A 19,735-nucleotide genomic window follows, 5' to 3' on the forward strand; every position below is an offset into this window, starting at 1 on the left:
CCTGGAAAATAAGATAACAATAAATTCATGTTAAACAAGTAGATAGTTATTTATTTCTTAATACTCAGCATGTTTTTCAGTGATATATAATTGAAAAAAGCAGATAATTTTTTTCACAAATTCAATGTAAGACTGACTGACAAATTCTATTGGAGTATAAGAACCAAATTGAATGCTTTCGATATTGTTAGATATAAGTATCCCTATGGTTGTTACAATGTCATATTTCCTACTAGTAGTTTGATCCCTTAGAAATGCTAAGCCTAGAGAAAGAACTTTCACCTTGCCCTGATTGGCTAAATAGAGACAATTGATTCCTCCTACTAGGTTGTCCTACAATTTTAGCTAAAGTTTTGTCTTACTGAAATTCTAGACTAATGAGTTCAGGTGTTCAGGTGGCATATTATGACTGTTGTACCTTTCCTAGAGACATTCTCCACTGATATGAAGGGAGACTATTAATATGTTTTTTAGTGCATGGATGTTGTTGGCAGGGGAACATATTTTTCATCTTGCAAATTATTTTGCAGTCACAACAAGAGCCTGAATACCATCTAAGTTTTAGATGTACCCATTTTTAGAGACACATTCAAGTTCTATGATTCCTGGGATTTTAGTGGAGTGTATTTTGTTCTTGATTTTCATTTTGATGGCTTCTCATAATTTATTGAGAGCTCACCTCTAGCACACATGTCTGGTGTCCATTTGAACCAGTCTATATTTGCAGAAAGGTAGCCCAATTCAGTAACCCTTAAAAGAAAGTAACAATTTTATCTGCATATAGGTACATGCTTGCAGCCTGTTTCTTCCTATTTCCTAGCGTTGGAATAGGCTCCTATGATTTAGGAAAAACCTCCTAAATCCTAGCACAAATATGGCTGCAAGAAGTCTCTCTATGCTCTGCGTACTGGTTGCTCCAAGAGTATGCTCTCACTCCAAGTTTCACACACACACAACCTGTGCATACAATTAGAAAACTGATTTGGTTGGAGTTATAAAACCATCCCCCTTTAAAATAAAATAAAATAAAAGGATTTTATTTTATTTAGTTAACTTGCTAAGACAAAAGGCCACCAATACTCTACTCCAATTTCTTCAAACACTTCATAGATTGGTCTCACCAGTATTCTTTATGCAACATTTCATTATGAATTCATTAATAAGCAACCTATACTTAGTTAATTGAATAATATGGGTGCAAGGCTAAACAAGCATCAAACACAAGGATTTCACCATACAATTCACAAGGCATTCACCCTCCATGCAAGCAATGTATTTCCACTATCAACAAGTGCAAACCTCAAGGACATTTGCTGTAGTGTAATTGCCGACAACTCAACAACAAGACTTCGTTGATGAAAGGGCAAGAGCAATACAAAGCTCATACTATCCATGCCAAACACATTTCATTGTGCATCAATTTTACACAAGTGTAAATCTAATTATTGAACAAGATTAATACCTAGCATTTGAGCTATTACTAATCTCCATCAAAATTACTCATACTCAAGGATAGATGCATGCCAATCATGCATTCTACCATCTTCAAGGAAACTGTTGAAGATGGAATGTCTTCAACATACATCAGTTAGCCATTCCTTTTTACAATATTCTCACCCCATGAAAGGTAATCTCCTTGCCAATGCAAATGCAAGACTCAAGGAAGATTGCTAAGAAGGCCACTTAATCAATTGAATTGTCCACAATGGTTCAATCCATGAATTGGAGCTTGACACTTGGATTAAGGTAGCCAAGGCTACCAATTAGTCCAACTATTTTAAAGTGACCTAAGTTCCTTACCTAAGCACTGTTAATGATGTTCTGTGAAGGCTAAGACAACTTAATCAATCTTGTAAAAGCTAAGAATTTCTCCTTAGTTTTAACTCTCAATGAAGAGAGAGATGAAGCTGCACAACCTATGTTCATGCTTGCACAAAGCATTCTACAAATGGGCAAGCTCCCAACACCTTCAATTCAGGGTAATTTTTAAGGATTTTTTAAGCTTCCCTTTGAGAAGATCATTGGCACAAATTTTATAATTAATTGCTATATGACCCATTTTTCTACAGTATTAACATTCTATCTCCCTCTTGCCTTTAGTTGATCTTTTATGATTGTTTATTTAGTATAAATCCATCTCACATTTAGTATCACTGCATATCCTACAATAGTTCTCTTTTCTTCAGCTAAGAGTAGAACAACCATATCTTCTAGACGTTGAGAAGGAAAGTAGCTTAGAGTAAAAATAACATTGTTGTATTTAAATGATAGATTGTTTAACAGGATGACTTTGGTGTAATATCCTAGGGTAATTTTTTGTCTTAGGGTTTCAATTCAATTTAGGGCTTTCAACCAATAGCAATAGAAATCATGCATTCATACAATAATAGTTGCGTCTTCACATAATATCAGCATGCCATAAAGAAAGGGAGATAATTTCTTTTGAAAGAGAGAGATAAATTTGTCTTATATTGTTGTGAGGAGGAGATAGAGGGGGCTTTAGCTTCATTTGGAAGCGAGACAGATAAAGAGGAGTGTAGAGCATATTGTAGTCAATTAGGAGGAAAACAGAGGAGTGCAAGCCTAGTATTAGTAGCCTCATATGCTAATGGATGAATCCACGATATTGACAATATTGTTATTGTAGTCAATTAGGAGGAAAATAGAGGAGTGCAAGCCTATTATTGGCAACCTCATTTGCTAATGGATGAATCCACGATATTGAAAATAATGTTATTGTAGTCAATTAGGAGGAAAACAGAGGAGTGCAAGCCTAGTATTGGCAGCCTCATCTGCTAATGGATGAATCCACGATATTGACAATACTGTTATTGATCATTCTATTTTTAAAATCATTTTCTACTCCATTATTCTAACTTTATTAAACTTTTAATGTTTAGCAAAGATTTTGATTTTTAAATCTATAAACTGTTGTAGGGAAAGGTGAACCTGGCTCAATGTGAGGCTTTGACAATGGTTTGTTCTCAGGTAAACTTGCCTTCTCCAACGACTACAATCTACAAGTACAAACCAAGACGGTGCAGAAACCAGAGGTGCAGAGAAGTGAAGAGAGAGGAGACGTGGTGACAACAAAATAGGAGATGCTGACATTAATGTGGGTGCAGTGGAATCATGGGCTCTCAAACCTGTAAAGCGAAATAACTTGCTGTCGCCTAGAATAAGAAATATCTGCGGACAATTTCTCTAGAGGAGCTTGGTGAGATGCAGAGCAATTCGTAGAGTTGGTGAGCTCAAGCTTGATGTTGAAAATTCCTCTACGTGCAGTTTTGCCCGAATTCAAATACCACGCACCAACTCCCTCCCTCCATTAACTCGGACAACGCATCAGAGCGGTGAGATGTGACAAAGAATCTGCAGGAATCAACTCACCACCCGAATCTGTCAGTGAATACGGAATTATTAATGTCGAAGGGTGGCGGAATTGTCGATTGCCGGAGCAAGAAGTTTTTGCGGGCAGGAACAGAACCTGGGAAATTCCTCGACCTAGTTAGACTACTCCATGGGATAAGATAGGTCATAATATGGGATAGGATAGGTCATACATGACATGATGAGATTAGCACTCACGTACTCAGAGGTTGTGTCAATAAATGTATTTTGAATAACATATACATATGAATAGCCAATAACACTAAAGAGAAATGTGAATTAAAAAATTCGCAAAAAATATAAAAAATAACTAGTTTTACCTTGGTTGCTTCAAAAATATTTGAAACATTTGACTTACTTAATACAAAGTCAACTCATACCGATTGTGTAATACCCGCCTGGCAGCACAAATAATTAAATAGTTTCCATACTAACAAATATATATATATATTTTAATATAAAATAATTTTAATCCACTACATATTCCATACTAACAATTTTTTTTTTTAATACAAAATAATTTTAATCCACTACATATTACCAATCTAAAAGGAATTTACAAATACATAATCTAAATCTGAATCGATATACACAATCTGCATGGAAGGAATTTACAAATAGCAATGCATATGTCCTTACCATATGGGAAGTCCTTCCTGTATGCCAAGTTTGACATAAGAAAGCACCTCCTTTCTCGTGTACAACATTGATAATGGGATTCCAACACCTACTCCTCCTTCCTTATTCCAAGTGTATTTGGATATCTATTGATGCAATCACAGATTTCATCATTGAATAACTTAGAAGTTGAGTTATATTTAAGATAAATAATACCAAGACTGTGAATGTAAACTATATATTTGTAATTCTTCATACAATCTGGCAAAATAAAATCTAATGTTCCACTTTCCATATCAAGACTGCGAATGTAAGCTATATATTTGTATTTCTTCATATAATCTCGAAAAAAAAGAATATAATGTTCCACTCTCTATATGTGCTCTACCCTTGAGCAGTAGTATTTAAGATGACAACAATTTTTGCAATGAGAAAACCTTCAATTCAACAAGCATATAAATTCAAATCTAAAAACAACTGTAGTCTAACGTACAGTTATTCCCATGTAGTTAGGTCAGTTATGGGATGTCTATATGCATCATATGTCACTTAAGTGGAAATTATGCTTTCATAAAAATTGCAAATTGATATATGAAATAGAAAAATTAATTGCCAACTAAGGGGCAAGGAGTTGCATAAATTTTGGTGGGTAGTAACCACTAGTAAGTCTGCACATTTACATTTTTACTCCTACTTATTAAAGTGCTAAACAACACATAAATAATGGTGTGTAGTAACTCTTGGTAAGTATATTTATTTACATCTTGTTCTTATTCTTAAATTTTCAAAGATTTTAATTTTGGTTGGTTTTCCTATGAATCTTAACAATGAAAAATCACTCCACAAATATATGAAATTGATGGCATAAATATTTCAATTGCATCAAAAAATTATGGCAGAAAAATTTGAGGCAGTTATCCACATGGCGCAAAGGCTACAATAAGACCTTCAAGTTTATGGTCTAATCAAATGTTTGAAAAATATTTTTTCAATAATATTGAAAAATAAATATTTGTTTTTCAAAGTTAAACATTATAAGTTGTATTAGTCAATACTAAACTAATAGTGGTCAACAAAACAAATTCATCGCTAGCGTCTTGCCTTGGTAGAGACTAATAATAACAATTTCAAGGTAATTATAATTTTACATTATAACACCATAACAATAAAAAAACCTTTGATTTTTTTTCAATTTTCTTTCCATACTTAAAATTGATTATTGGAAATTTTAAATATTAATAAAAGGATAAAGGGAATTGGAAAATTCTTTTTTTTGCACTCCGCAAACGCTCTACTAGGTCATGCTACTGTTGAACCTGCTCTTTCAGCCTCGGCCCTTATCCATGGCCCCTCCAAATGCAACCCCGGAGACGGTTGCCACCCAACAGGCCTTCTCTGCCCTTGTCAAACCCTTACCCCCACAGCGCCCTCGGCCAGCAATCTCTAAGTTTGTGAAGAAGCTAGATGTTCTGCAAGAGGTGATCCTTCCTCCAGCTCTTCCTCACATGGCAGCTCTTTCATTAGCAGAACAAGGTCTCATCAGACAATTCACTGGTCTCTGGCCCTCTCCGAAGATAGTGCAAAGGTGGGTCGAACGAAACTGGTCTGATAAAATACAAGGCAAAATCTCCATCCGCTTCTGTGGGAAAGGGTACTTCACCTTCCATTTTGAATCAAGAGAAGACAAGGATCTAATCTTTAGAAACAGACCATATTTCATGGACTCCAGAGGCTTATACCTCAACAAATGGACTCCAGATTTTGACCCCGAATTGGATGTCCCTAGTGCAGTCCTGGTCTGGGTTCGGCTCCCTCACCTTCCTCTCCACTGTTGGGGAGACAAATCGGTTCAAGCCATTGGGAATGTTGTTGGAAGATTTATTGATCGTAGTGAGCCAAAAGATAACATGCAAGCCTGCGCCTGCATATGTGTTGAAGTTGATCTCGGCAAAGGCCTCCCTGAGGCCATCAAACTCAAAGTGGATGACTGGACACACATCCAACAATTGGACTACGAGCAGATCCCGTTCAAATGCAAGGTATGTCACGAATATGGCCATTTTGCCAATCGCTGCTCTAAATTAGTTGATGTTGAAAATGTTTCACAAGATGAGCAATGGGAAACGGTCAAGAAAAAGAAGACTGCCCCCAACCCCAAGGCAAACCCTGAAGCTGCCCCTCCCAAGACTAATACAACCATCCCCTCCACCTCATCTCTCCTAAACTCTTCCACCCCCTCCCTTGCCCATCCACTCCCTCCCCCTACTTCATCCAATCCTTTTTCCGCCATTTCCCCCTTGAAGACAACCCCCCTTCCATGTCCCAAGTTGATGCCATTGAACCCACCCCCCTGCTTATCTCCTCCTTTTCCCACGATCCTCCCTCTTCTAGATCTACCAGGAGTTCTTCTAAAGAGCACGGTGTAACTATGGACACACAAAAAAAACAAGGGCTAGGAAGGAAGTCTTCAAAGCAACAGAGAGATGAAAACGCTCAAAAGGATATTGCCATGGGTATGCAGAACCCCATAGAAACCTACATTTTGGGGCAAAATAATAAAGAAGCAGTGCACAAGGAACAAGGAGGGCGAGCAACTCTCCGTACCCCTCACACTCAATGATGAAAGTTCTATCCTGGAATAGCAGGGGACTAGGGCACCCCTCCAAAATTGTTGCCCTAAAAGATCTAATAATACATGAAAAACTAGAAATCCTATTGCTACAAGAAACAAAACAAGGACACCAAGAAATGAAAGGAATCATTGGTCAGCTAAAGCAGTATAATGGATGCATAAGCAAATCAAGGGGTGCCTCTGGGGAATTGCAACCCTCTGGAATCACAGCATTTGGAAACACATAACAGATACAGTCAGCCAGTACTGGATTAAAATCGCTCTAGAGAGATTAACAGATAACCAAAGGATTGTCATCTATAACATCTATGCACCAATACACTATAGAGACAAAGAGCAGTGTTGGACTTCCCTCAAAACAAACATAGATGAAGAAGGAAGCAGCAATATTATTCTCGGTGGAGACCTCAATCTCATACTCCACTCCAATGAGAAAAGAGGAGGCTATTTTTCTCATGACCCCTACAGATCACAGTTGGAGACCATCATGCAGGATCATGATCTAGTTGACGTTGTTCCAAAAAATCGCAGATTCACTTGGAATAATTGCAGATTGGGCAAAGGTAATATCATGGAAAGGCTTGATAGGATTTTGGTAAATGTCATGCTCCTCTCATCTTACTCCACTGCTTATGCCATCGTTCTCCCCCACTCAGGGTCTGATCATTACCCCACTAATCTTTTTCTCGAAGCACACTGCCCTTTAGGGCCCATACCTTTTAAATACAGCCCACTGTGGAGTAGCATTCCTACTGTCAAAGAGATTGTCAAAAACACATGGTGTTAGCACATAGAAGGATCACTGGGATACATATGGGAAAACAAGCTAAAAAGGACCAAATACGCCTTGAAGGAATGGGCAAAAAACTACTACATGGAACCTCAGAAGGACAAAATTGAGATTAAAAACAAATTGGAAAAAATTCACAGCATAACAAAGGAACAAGGGCTCTCCCAGGAATACAAAGCACTCGAAGGCGATCTCTACTTCCAGCTATATCGTGCCAATAGAGCGGAGGAGTAAAAGTGGAGAATAAAATCAAGGTAGCTATGGTTGCAAGGAGGAGACAAAAATTCTGCTTTCTTTCATAAGCAGGCCACTGTCAGGAAAATTAGGAACAATGTTACCTCCATCATCGATGCTGAAGGCAATCTCCAAACCACTCAAGGAGCTATCAGAAAGGCAGCCTCAGATCATTACAATGCTCTTTTAACAGAAACGAAAGAGGTGGAAGATTACTCAGATCTACTGCAACACCTCCCTACTGAGATCAGTAAGGAAATCAATGAAAACATGATCAAGGAGATCGAAGAAGAAGAAATAAGAAGAGCTATCTGGACGCTCCAACCAGACAAAGCTCCTGGCCCAGATGGTTTCCCCATTTGCTTCTTCTGAGCTTATTGGGGAATAATAAAAAAATATCTTGTCAAAATGATAAATTGGACTCAACGCAAGGGTAAAATTGGAGGTTTCACCAATGCCACCCATCTTGCCCTCCTTCCTAAAGAGAATCGACCTTCATCCTTCTCCCAATTTTGACCCATTTCTCTTTGCAATTCATCTTACAAAATTCTGACCAAAATCCTCGCCTCTCGTCTTAAACCTCTCCTCCCCTCGCTCATCTCTGAAAATCAAGGAGGCTTCTTGGCCAATAGGCAAATTTCTAACTCAATTCTCCTCATCCAAGAAGCTATACACTCCAGCCAATCTAGAAAGGAAAAAGGTTTCATTCTTAAATTGGACTTAGCCAATGCCTTCGACAGAGTTAGACACTCATTCCTCCTTGTTGTTCTACAGAAAATGGGGTTTGTTGTGCCCTTCCTTGACCTCGTCAAAGCTTGCATTTCAGGTCCTTGGATCTCTCCTCTCATTAATGGCAGACTAGGGCCTTCCTTTCAATCCTCTCAAGGGCTAAGACAAGGCTATCCCCTTTCTCCTTACCTGTTCATCTTGATGGTTGAGTCCTTTAGTAAGGCCTTGGACTACAATTGGCGTGTCGGTCTTATCACAGGTATTAAGTTTGGGAATGGAGTTAAAAACATAAACCACTCTCAATTTGCTGACAATACACTGTTAATGGGAGGAGCCTCCAATATAATAGCTCGTTGTTTCAAAGCCCTCTTAGACAAATACATGAGCTACTCAGGAGGTGTGGTCAACCATCTCAAAAGTTGCATCTGTGGTTGGAACACTTCTGCTCAAGTCCTTCATAACATCGCCGACACTTTTTAGGTCCCTTGCAAATTAGACTGGGGGCATTTCACTTATCTAGGCATGCCAGTGAGTGCTGGTACTCTGAAAGCTGAAGTATGGGACACTATCATAGATAAAATGAAAAGGAAAGTGCAGCAATGGGGCTCCTCTTGGCCCAATCCAGTAGGCCACCTAGTTCTCCTAAAAACGGGTCTTTCTTCTTTGCCCTTATACCAATTCACGCTTCTGCAAGCTCCTGCTAATTTTCATCACAAAATGGAAGCCATCCTCCATCATTTTCTTTGGCAAGGGGGGGAAATGAAAAAAAGAAGTATAATCTTATAAACTGGAAGCAGGTCATTCAAACCCAGGAACGTGGAGGTTTAGGAATCAGATCTCCCAAGCTCCTAAATCTGGCATTTGGTGGCAAGATTGTTTGGAGATTCATTAGCAGCCAATCTGCTTGGTGGAAAAGTGTGTTGGAAGCCAAATATCTAAACTCTCCAAGACATCACCTCTTGGATTACGATATCCCTAATAGAGTTTGCTCTAAAATCTGGAAGTTGTGCAAGAAAGAAATCCCCTTTCTTGCCCAAAACATTTCCAAAGTCCCCAAGGGTGGCACCAACATCAAAATCAGAGTAGACAAAATAATGGGACAACAGCCTATCAGCAGCAAACTTGGAACTGATCAGATTCTCTCCTTCTTTGACAGCATAGGGCTTCATTACTTGGACCAGATATCTCAGTGGGATACCCAATCTCAGACTTGGACAGGATGGACCTTTCCAGCCATACCCATAGACCTCGAAGCAAGTTTTGCTAATCTCCAAACCCACCTCCATAACATTGCTCCAATTAAAAAAATGGCAACGATGGCTTCTGTTGGGATCCTTCAGGCTCCAATTACACAATCAAAGTCGCCCACCAGCATATCTGTAACAATGAATACCCCATGCCCATTTGGCCGCATTGGAAAATCGTCTGGAAATCAGAGACCATTCCAAAAATAAAATTCTTCATTTGGGTCCTCCTAAAAGGGAAAGTTCTCACATCTGATAATTTGCAAAAACGAGGCATAATTGGTCCATCCCATTGCCCAAACTGCCAAGCAGCTGAAGAAACCATCCAGCACCTCTTCATCGCTTGCCCCTTTGCCACTGCCTGTTGGAAAGAAATCTATCTTAACACCCATCTCCCCTGGAGCCCCCATAACTCCATTGTTGAAATTCTGCATCTTTGGAAGAAGAACTATCCGTGGCAACGAAAGAAGAACAATATTGCCAAAAGAGTTTGGGATGCTCTTCCCTATTCTCTCCTGTGGAACATATGGTTGGCAAGAAACCGCATGGTCTTCAAAGACAAAGAAACCAACACAAGGAAATTATGTAACAAGGCAAGGAGCCTTACATTGGAAACCATCTCAGTCAAAAGTCAAAAGAAAATTGACATCGCTGATCTCTGTGTTGAAGAAAGGAATTTCATAGGGTATTTGTTGGATAAAAGTAACAGCGACCAAAGCGGGAGTAACATCAGCAGCCAGTGCAACAATTCTAATCATAGTTGGAAAATAAGATTGAAAGATGAGGAGCTTTCCATCTGGCTCAAAAACTGTAACACCCACTATCTCTTCTTCGATGGGGCCTCCAAATCTAATCCAGGAACAGCAGGGGCTGGTGGAATCATCTACAATGTCAATGGAGATATCAAAATGACTTATGAATGGGGATTAGGCCCCCTCTCTAACAACAGGGCTGAAGCTCTCACACTATACCAAGGGCTCATCCAGCTTCAAAAACTAGGCATAAACACTGCAATGGTCCTTGGAGACTTGGCCACCATCATCAGTCTAATGGTTTACAATCGGAGTGCCTGTAACGTGCTCCTGCAACAAACTATCAACTGGTGTCAATTTCTTACCCCACAAATGATAGATATCCATTTCTTTCATGTTCTTCGATCCCTCAACAAGGAGGCCGACACTTGTGCCAATAGAGCTTGCACCAGATCCATAGGCAGTCTCCTATGCAACTCCATTGAATCCCAAAATTATCTGCCATGATCAGAAGCAATTCAATACTCAGACCGACTGCCAAATTTATTAATAATATTGAGTACTTTGTCATTGCCACTTGCATAGCGTACTCAAGCAGAATCAGATCTTGGTCGCTGCAATAATCCACATTGAAATTCTCCATCATGATGAATTTATCACCATATCTCTGAAAACGATCTGCCAATCTCCCTTCTGTCCCATCACCCATGCTGCTCTGTTCCACTCATTCCTCTCCCGTGATCCTTCTCGCATTTTTCCCGTGACTCCCTCCCCATTCTTCCCTACCCCCTTGCCAGAGCCCGCCTACATAATCGTGCTCTTCTTCTCTCAGAATCGCATCTCCACTTCTCCCTGGCTGCATCTGCTCCATTTATCATTGTTATGAAACTAGATCACAAAAAGATAGAAAAGAGAGATCAACGCCTTAGAATTCAGCCTCTTCGAGGGGCAACCTCCTTTACATTACACAAATGAACAATTCTTCGATGATTCAAATGACAAAACCTCCTTTTTATATATAGGAGTCTAAGGAGTCACAATATAACCCAGCCGACCTAACAATAATAATATAAAGTCACAAAAATAACAATAGAGGGATTCTATGGGGCACAGTAATAAAAATATGGGGACAATAAGGGCACAACAATATTAATGAGGGATACAACTACAATAGTAATGGGGTAATCACTAGTATTATAGGGACCTAACATCTCTCCTTCAAAAAAGTGTCGTCTTCAATGCTTGAGTAGTTTTAGATGCTTCTGTATAAAATTCTCATCCTCCCATGTGGAATCTTCAGCGGATAATTTCTTCCACTTGATGAGATACTCCGAAATTGATCGATTTCGTAGCTGTCAAGTTCTTGTTTCTGTGACTGCTTCCGGTTCCAATATAATTTTTTCTTCCTAGTCAAGTTCTGGCAATATTGTTTGAACTGGGAGCTTGTCACCTATAACCTTCTTTAAACATGAAACATGGAAACTGGGTGCACTCGAGACGCTGCAAGAAGCTCCAATTTGTATGCCATAGTACCAATATTTTGCAACACCTTGTATGGACCATAATACTTTGTGATAATTTATTATCCTTATTAGCTTGCTTGAGGGACATTTGTTTATATGGTTGTAGCCGTAGGAATACCCAGTCACCTACATCAAAACTTCTTTCACTGCGATGTTGATCTGCATGTTGTTTCATTCTATTCTGTGCCAACATGATGTTATCCTTTAAGAGTTAGAGGACTTGTTGTTGATGTTCGATGTGATGTTCTACTGCTTTAACCTTAGAATTTTCTCTTAAATATGATGTGATGGATGGTGGCTGATATCCATAAAGTGCCATAAATGGGGTCATTTTTGTTGCTGTATGGAAGGAAGTGTTATACCACCATTCAGCTAGAGGAAACCATTTGACCCATTGTGTCTGTTTGTCAGATACAAAGAAAAGAAGATATCCTTACAAACATTTTTTTACTATCTCAGTTTGCCCATCAGAGTGAGGATCATAAGATGAGCTATGAGCTAACTGAGTACCAAGACAAGAAAATAATTATGTCCAAAAATTTCCAGTGAAAATGGGATCTCTCTCACTTACAATAATCTTTGGGTTTCCATGTAGCTTTTGAATTGTTTCCATAAATGTAGTAGAAACTGTACTGGCTCTAAATGGATGTGATAATGTACAAAAGTGTGCATACTTGGTAAGTCTGTCAACTACCACCATGATGACACTCTTTCCCTCAGACTTGGGTAAACTTGTGATAAAATCCATTGAAACCTCCTCCCAATGTTGGCTTGGAATGGATAAAGGTTGTAATAAACCCGAGGTCTTAATTGTTTCGACTTTATTTTGTTGGCAAACCAAACATTCCGCCACAAACTTTTGAATATTTGATTTAAGGCCATCCCAAAAAAATTCCTTCTTAACCCTGTGGTAATTTTTTAAAATCTTGAGTGCCCTCCTAAAGGAGAAGTGTGCAATTCCATAAGAATATTTTGTTTGAGTTGCGAATTATTATAGAGGTATAAGCGATTTTTGTACCATAACGAATCATTTTACCAGCTAAATGTATCAAATGTACTAGAATCTTGTTGTAACTTTCGAATAAGTGCCCACACTTCTTCATTCTTCCATTCCTCCCTTGCTTCGTTTATCCAATCTGATTGGATAATAGAAATGGCGCACAACAAGGCTTCCACATCCTCATCCTTTCTTAAGAGTGCATCTGCCACCACATTTTGCTTCCTTTTTTTGTAGATGATTTCAAAGTCATAACCCAACATCTTTGTGACCCACTTTTGTTGCTCTTCAAAGGATAATCTTTGTTCTAAAAATTATTTAAGGCTATCATGATCCATTTTTACCTTGAAGTGTCTTCCCATTAGGTAGGGTCGCCATTTCTTAAGTGCATGTAGTATTGCCAACATTTCCTTCTCATAAATAGCTTTGTGTAAAAACTTTCCCTTGATTGGACGACTTTCAAAAGCAATGGGTCTTTCATCTTGCATTAAAACGGCACCAATTCCATTTCCTGAAGCATCACATTCCACAATAAAGGTTTTTGTGAAGTCCAATGTAGCTAAGACCAGTGATTGGCACATTGCCTCTTTAAGATGTTCGAAGGCCTTTATTGCTTCTAGAGTCCATGAAAATGCATCTTTCTTAAATAATTTTGTTAGAGGTACAACTATTCTCCCATAATTCTTAACAAACTTGTGATAATACCCTGTCAACCCGAGAAATCCTCGCAGATACTTTATGGATGTGGGAATTTTCCATTCCTTAATGGCTTTAATTTTGCTAGGGTCTACCTTAACTCCTTCATGAGATACAATATGACCCAGATATTCCACCTCTTGTACTCCAAAGAAACATTTGGATCTTTTTGCATATAATTGTTTCTCCTCCAATAATTGTAGCACCCTGTCAATGTGTTCAACATGATCCTTCCAAGACTTGTTGTAGATTAGTATATCATCAAAAAATACTAACACAAATTTTCTAAGGAAGGGTTTGAAAATGGAATTCATCAAACCTTGAAATGTAGAAGGTGCATTGGTAAGGCCAAAAGGCATGACCAAATATTCATAATGACCCTCATGAGTTCTAAATGTTGTTTTTGGAATGTCTTCAGTCTTCATTCTAGTTTGATGATATCCTGAATGAAGATTCAACTTGGTGAAGTAAATTGATCCATGCAATTCATCCAGTAATTCATCAATGACAGGAATGGGAAACTTATCTTTAATAGTGAGCTTGTTAAGCTCCCTATAATCCAGACACATGCGCCATGATCCATCCTTCTTGCGCACCAATACTACTGGAGCAGAGAAAGAACTTTGACTAGGTTGAATTATACTAGCCTCTAGCATTTCTGCAACCATATGTTAAATTTCACTCTTTTGGGCATAGGGATATCTATACGGCCTGATGTTCAGAGGAACACTTCCTGGAATCAAATGAATAGCATGATCATGATCACGAAAACGTGGGAGACCTTTGGGAGTCTCAAATATCTTGGAATGATTGTCCAAGGCTTTTTGGAGATCTAGAGAAATAGATGATTCCGATGTGGAAACATCTAGCGAACATAATTGTGCAATTACACCTCTTTGTTCCTTTTTTAGAAGCTTTTTCATACCGTTAGAGCTGATTATCTTTCCTGGTTTCCCTACAATACCCCTTAATTCAACTTCTTTCCTTCCACAGAAAATTTCATGAAAAATTCTTGAAAATTAAAAGTTATTGTATCCAAGGATTGTAGCCATTGGACTCCTAGTACAACATCAGCACCTCCCATTGGAATGGAAAGAATTGGGCTAGTCAATACATATTCTCCCATGGATAGCTTGATATTATGGCACTTTCCAGAGAAATTTATCATTCCTCCATTTGCAACCATCACTTGACACTCTGGTGCTGGATATAGGAAGCAATTCAATTCTTTTGCTACCTTACAATGAATAAAATTGTGGGTGCTTCCTGAATCAATCAACACTATTACCTTTTTCTTCTTGATTTGTCCTTTTATCTTGATGGTTTGAGGAGTGGTAATTCCAGCCAATGCATTACAAGATATGGTCAGATTCATTTCTTCTTTATCTAGGCTTTGTTCCTGGAGTATATCCTCTTCTTTTGACCTTTCTTGCTACTTTTCTTCTTCCTCTTCACAATCTATGTAGAATAATTTCTTCTTAGCACACTTATGACCTTTAGTGTATTTGCTATCACAACTGTAACAAAGCCCTTTTGCTCTTTTTTCTTCCAATTGCTGTGGTGTCAACCTTATAGGTTGTGGAAGGCTAGGGTAACAACAGATCCATCTTTATAGTTGTGACTGGTATGCTTCCTGGTTGCCATAATTTTACTTTCCATTTTTCTTGCTAACCTGAATACCTTCTCTAATGAATCAGGTTCCCAAAGGCGAACATCATGTTGGATATTATCCTTTAAAGTCCCTATGAACACATCAATCCTATGCTCCTCTGGAATATTTTTTACCCTTGTGTTCAATTTTTGGAACTCCTCAATGTGCTCCATTATTGAACCCTTTTGTTTGAGACTTATCAATTGGCTAAAAAAAGTGTTGCTTTTTGTATCCTCATAATGTGTTGTCAATTCTTCCGTAAAAATTGCCCAAGTGATAATTTGTTTACGAGAGCAAAGCCATTGATACCATACAAACTGATTTGGTTCCAAATATAAAGTTGCAATACGTACCTTTTGTGTGTTTTGCACATTATTGAGATCGAAAAATTGCTCCATCTGTAATATCCATGTTGCGGGATCCTTGCCATCAAACTTCCTCATATCGATTTTTGGAATATGGTGGGTCTTCGATCCAACATTAGAGTCTATGGAATCATGATTAACATTTCTTTTGTTCTCATCATGAGTTTCCTTTACTACCCTTTCACCATTAGTGACCATTTCTTGTAGCAACTTATTCATATTTATCTTCAATTCTTCCATCTTATCATCCATGCATCAATTTTAGCGTCCATGCCATTCATCTTAGCTTCCATGCCATCCATCTTAGCTTCTACGCCTTTCTTTAAATAATCCATCTTAGCTTCTACACCTTTCTTTAAACCATCCATCTTAGCTTCTACATCTTTCCTTAAACCATCCATCTTAGATTCTGTTGCTTTTTGTGCAAGTGACACTTGTTGCAGTTGGTCTCGTAATTTTGATATATCATGTTGCATTTCTTCCTCTTCTTCATGAGTCATGCTAGAGCTTTCAGGTTGCTTACTAGGTTGTTTGCATTTTCTTTCCTCAGGGCATCAATTACCGATAATAATGCTTTACTATGCCCTTTGAATTCCTTCAAACTAATTTTTTAAACCAAGCTTATGCAAAAATTTAAAAAAAAGCTACACACCTTTTTTCACTTTGTAGAAGTTTGATATTGAATCTGATGTATCCCTGCAATTTCGGATCATCTAATTTTATAATTGTGACCTGTAGTAGCCTCTATGTCCTCTTTCCAATGCCACCAGTCTGATCCAAATTGGATTCTCCAAGGAAGAGTTATGCATAATCTCCCAAGATGACCTGATTATAGACATTTCCAAAAGAGCGAACTTGTATGAAGTGCCACGTGTCACGGTTTCAACCTTTGGCTCTGAAAAATATACAAAAGAAACTACAGTCCATCCTCTTTCTGTACCTTCTTACGAAATCTGAATCTGATGCTCAGAGAGAAAGTTATGACGATTTTCCCCAGGTCACCTGTTTGGAATGTAATTCAAGAGTCTGCAAAAATGCCAAATTCCTCAGATCATATCTCCGCAAATATAGCACTAAAAGCTCTGAAATTAGGACCTGAGGTTTAGTACGATTTCGTCTCAAATGGGTTTTGTTTTTCGCTTCTGAAACGTTGTAGAAAAAAAGCTATAACGAAAATTCCACGATGACCTTTTTGGAGCAGCAAAACCCTAGAATCCAAAGCTTTGATACCAAATGTTATGAAACTAGCTCACAAAAAGATAGAAAATAGAGATCAACGCCTTAGAATTCAGCCTCTTCGAGAGGGAAACCTCCTTTACATTACACAAATGAACAATTCTTCGATGATTCAAATGACAAAACCTCCTTTCTATATATAAGAGTCTAAGGAGTCACAATATAACCCAGCGAACCTAACAATAATAATATAAAGCCACAAAAATAACAATAGAGGGATTCTATGGGGCATAGTAATAAAAATATGGGGAAAATAGGGCACAACAATATTAATAAGGGATACAACTACAATAGTAATGGGGTAATCACTAGTATTATAGGGACTTAACAATCGTTTGCTCTCAGCCGATCTTATGCTCTGAGCCTTCGTTCCCCTTCCCTCATTTTTGTTTATCCTCCTCTAAGTTTCTTCTTCCCAAGCTTGTTGTATCAGTAATCTTGCAGCACACTGACCTCACTGCACAAAGAAAACTCAGATTGCCATACACAATGGCAAGAAATGATGACTGCTTACAATGTGCCGATCTGCAAGCAGAACTGGAGCAAATCCGAGCTCACCAGAAGATTTTGGACACCAAAATCGACACCCATCCCTAGATCACTAAGGGAGAAGCATGAGGCTGGCCTCAATCTCTTTCTCCACAGAGTTTCTTCCCTTCAGGAGCAGTTCAATGATCTCTCAAACAGATGCATTCATGTCTAAGAGTCCATCAACATTCTAAAGTTCATCATGAAAAAAAGTAACACTTCTAGCACCAACTCTTCAAATTTAAGGAATGCAGAAGCTAAAGGAAATCCTAAAGAATCTACAGCCCACCAAATCAATCATATAAACATAGACTAAGCATGCCTTGCAAATTATTTCTTATTGTTTCAGTTTATTAGAATCTATACTTGTTCAGGTTTTCCAAAAGTCAAGAATGACAAAAGCAAAGAGGAATTTTGTCTTCCTTGTAATATTTCCTTACTTTTCTTCTTGGGCCTAATGCCTTGTAACACTAGAGCTTAGCCTCCCAATCCTTTTTGGAATACAAACAACAACCGATTATGTAAAAAAATGATTATTGAATAATACACATTTTTAAAATTCCATTTCAAAAATTAAAAAAAGAACACTTTTCAAAATTGATTGAGATCTTACATTATGATGACAGATCGTTTAGAAACTTTGGCTCTTAGAATATCCATAATATGGAATTATAAAAATATATGTGCAATTTCATGAAGGAAAGACAATATTTTTTTAATTAAATTTCTTAAAAACACTAATTTAGTCTCCCTTATTTCCACGAGAAATATCGACCTGTTATCTAGTCTAAATTAAAGTTAGAGGTGAAGTAGTTGTTGTCGTAAATATACTCACAACTTTGTGCAGTCACAGGATTAGGAGGAGAGAGGGTAGTAAGGTTAAAGAAAACCCTAAATATTTTGGCCACATGTTGTGCACACATGAGATATAAGATGCCCTCAATTACAGGGTTTACTGTGAATCTGGCTCAAAGAGAGATATGCCCATATATATATATCTTTGGCTATGGAAGAAGTTTTTGATGATAATTTGTTGGAACCATAAAGTAGGTATGAGCCAAAAAAGATGATACACAAATCCTACTAGAGATGGAGGAGGAGGAAGGGTGAGGATCCCCAAGGCCCATTGATTTAGAACCTAGAAATATTTAAAGCTTATATATGTTATTGTTGCTATATAATAGTAATGATAAATCTAGGCCTAGGAATAGGTGTGCCATGTCCATTCTTAGAAGCAATGCTTGACCCCTGCACTTCCCACAGTCCAACTCTCAAAGCATGTCATGTAGCTATTGTCTCAATGTCTTGTCTTACTTTGTGAGCTAACGGTTGTCATGAAGGTTGAGGAATAATCATTTGGATTTTAAGTTTTACCCTCTCTTTTTTTAATAAGAATAAGTGCCTCCATGATTTGTGGCAAATTGGAGCTTTGTTGAGATGTGATTAGGTAACCCATCTAAGACATTTATTTCTCTATAATGTGGGTTTGTTGGGTATTTTACAGAAGCATGAGTGGCTTAGAAGAATAAAAACAAGTATATATCTCTAGTGTTTAGCATTATATGATGTATTGGTTACATATAGGCATCCAAGGCAACCTTTTAATGGTTTCTTTATGCTACTAATAGTCATGGTTGTGTTAGAAAATCAGAAAGGCAGAAAGATTCTCTTATAATGATAATTACTTGTGATATTCTTGCGAACTTATTATCTTCTTTATGTTATTATTTTATCTTTGTTTCATCAAGCAATCTAAAAAAAACCATGAAGGTCAATGACACGAGATGTAGGCACTCAGCCAGGGCTAAAACCCCTCTCTAGGGGAACAACCAGTAAAACTCTTACACTAATCAAATTGAGATAGACCAAGACCTGAACAAAATACCTTCCTCCTTCACCAAGTCAAAATTATAATATGATTCAACAAACTTTAGTATCTCTTCTAGTCCAGCAACTACAACCCAAAACAATCTATAATTTTGGCCTAACTATTCTAGAATTTTGGCCCAACTCCTCCAGAATATAGCCCAGCCACAATACTAAAATTTCGTCCCTTATAGCAACCTAGAAACTTCGCATGTGTGAGATAAGGAGAGATACAATTTAACTTCTTTTTCTTGACAAATGCTTCCTTCTCCTTCGCTATGGTTTCCTTCTTCTTCCTTGAATTTCACACTTGGTTTTTGCTGCAACTTAGATCGAATTGTTGAATGTGTTCGAAATGGGGTCGAGTTTTTGCCTTTATATAGTGAATATGTGAGGTCAAATTCCCTTGTTGAGGCCGAATTTTCTTCTTTACGTCGCCTTGGTGGTGGAGACCTAAAATACCTATTTTACTTTCAAATAAATT

This window comes from Pinus tabuliformis, chromosome 7 (assembly GCF_031772625.1).
Source record: "Pinus tabuliformis cultivar Carrire ecotype Pingquan chromosome 7, CPIR1, whole genome shotgun sequence".
In the NCBI taxonomy this organism is placed as follows: domain Eukaryota; kingdom Viridiplantae; phylum Streptophyta; class Pinopsida; order Pinales; family Pinaceae; genus Pinus; species Pinus tabuliformis.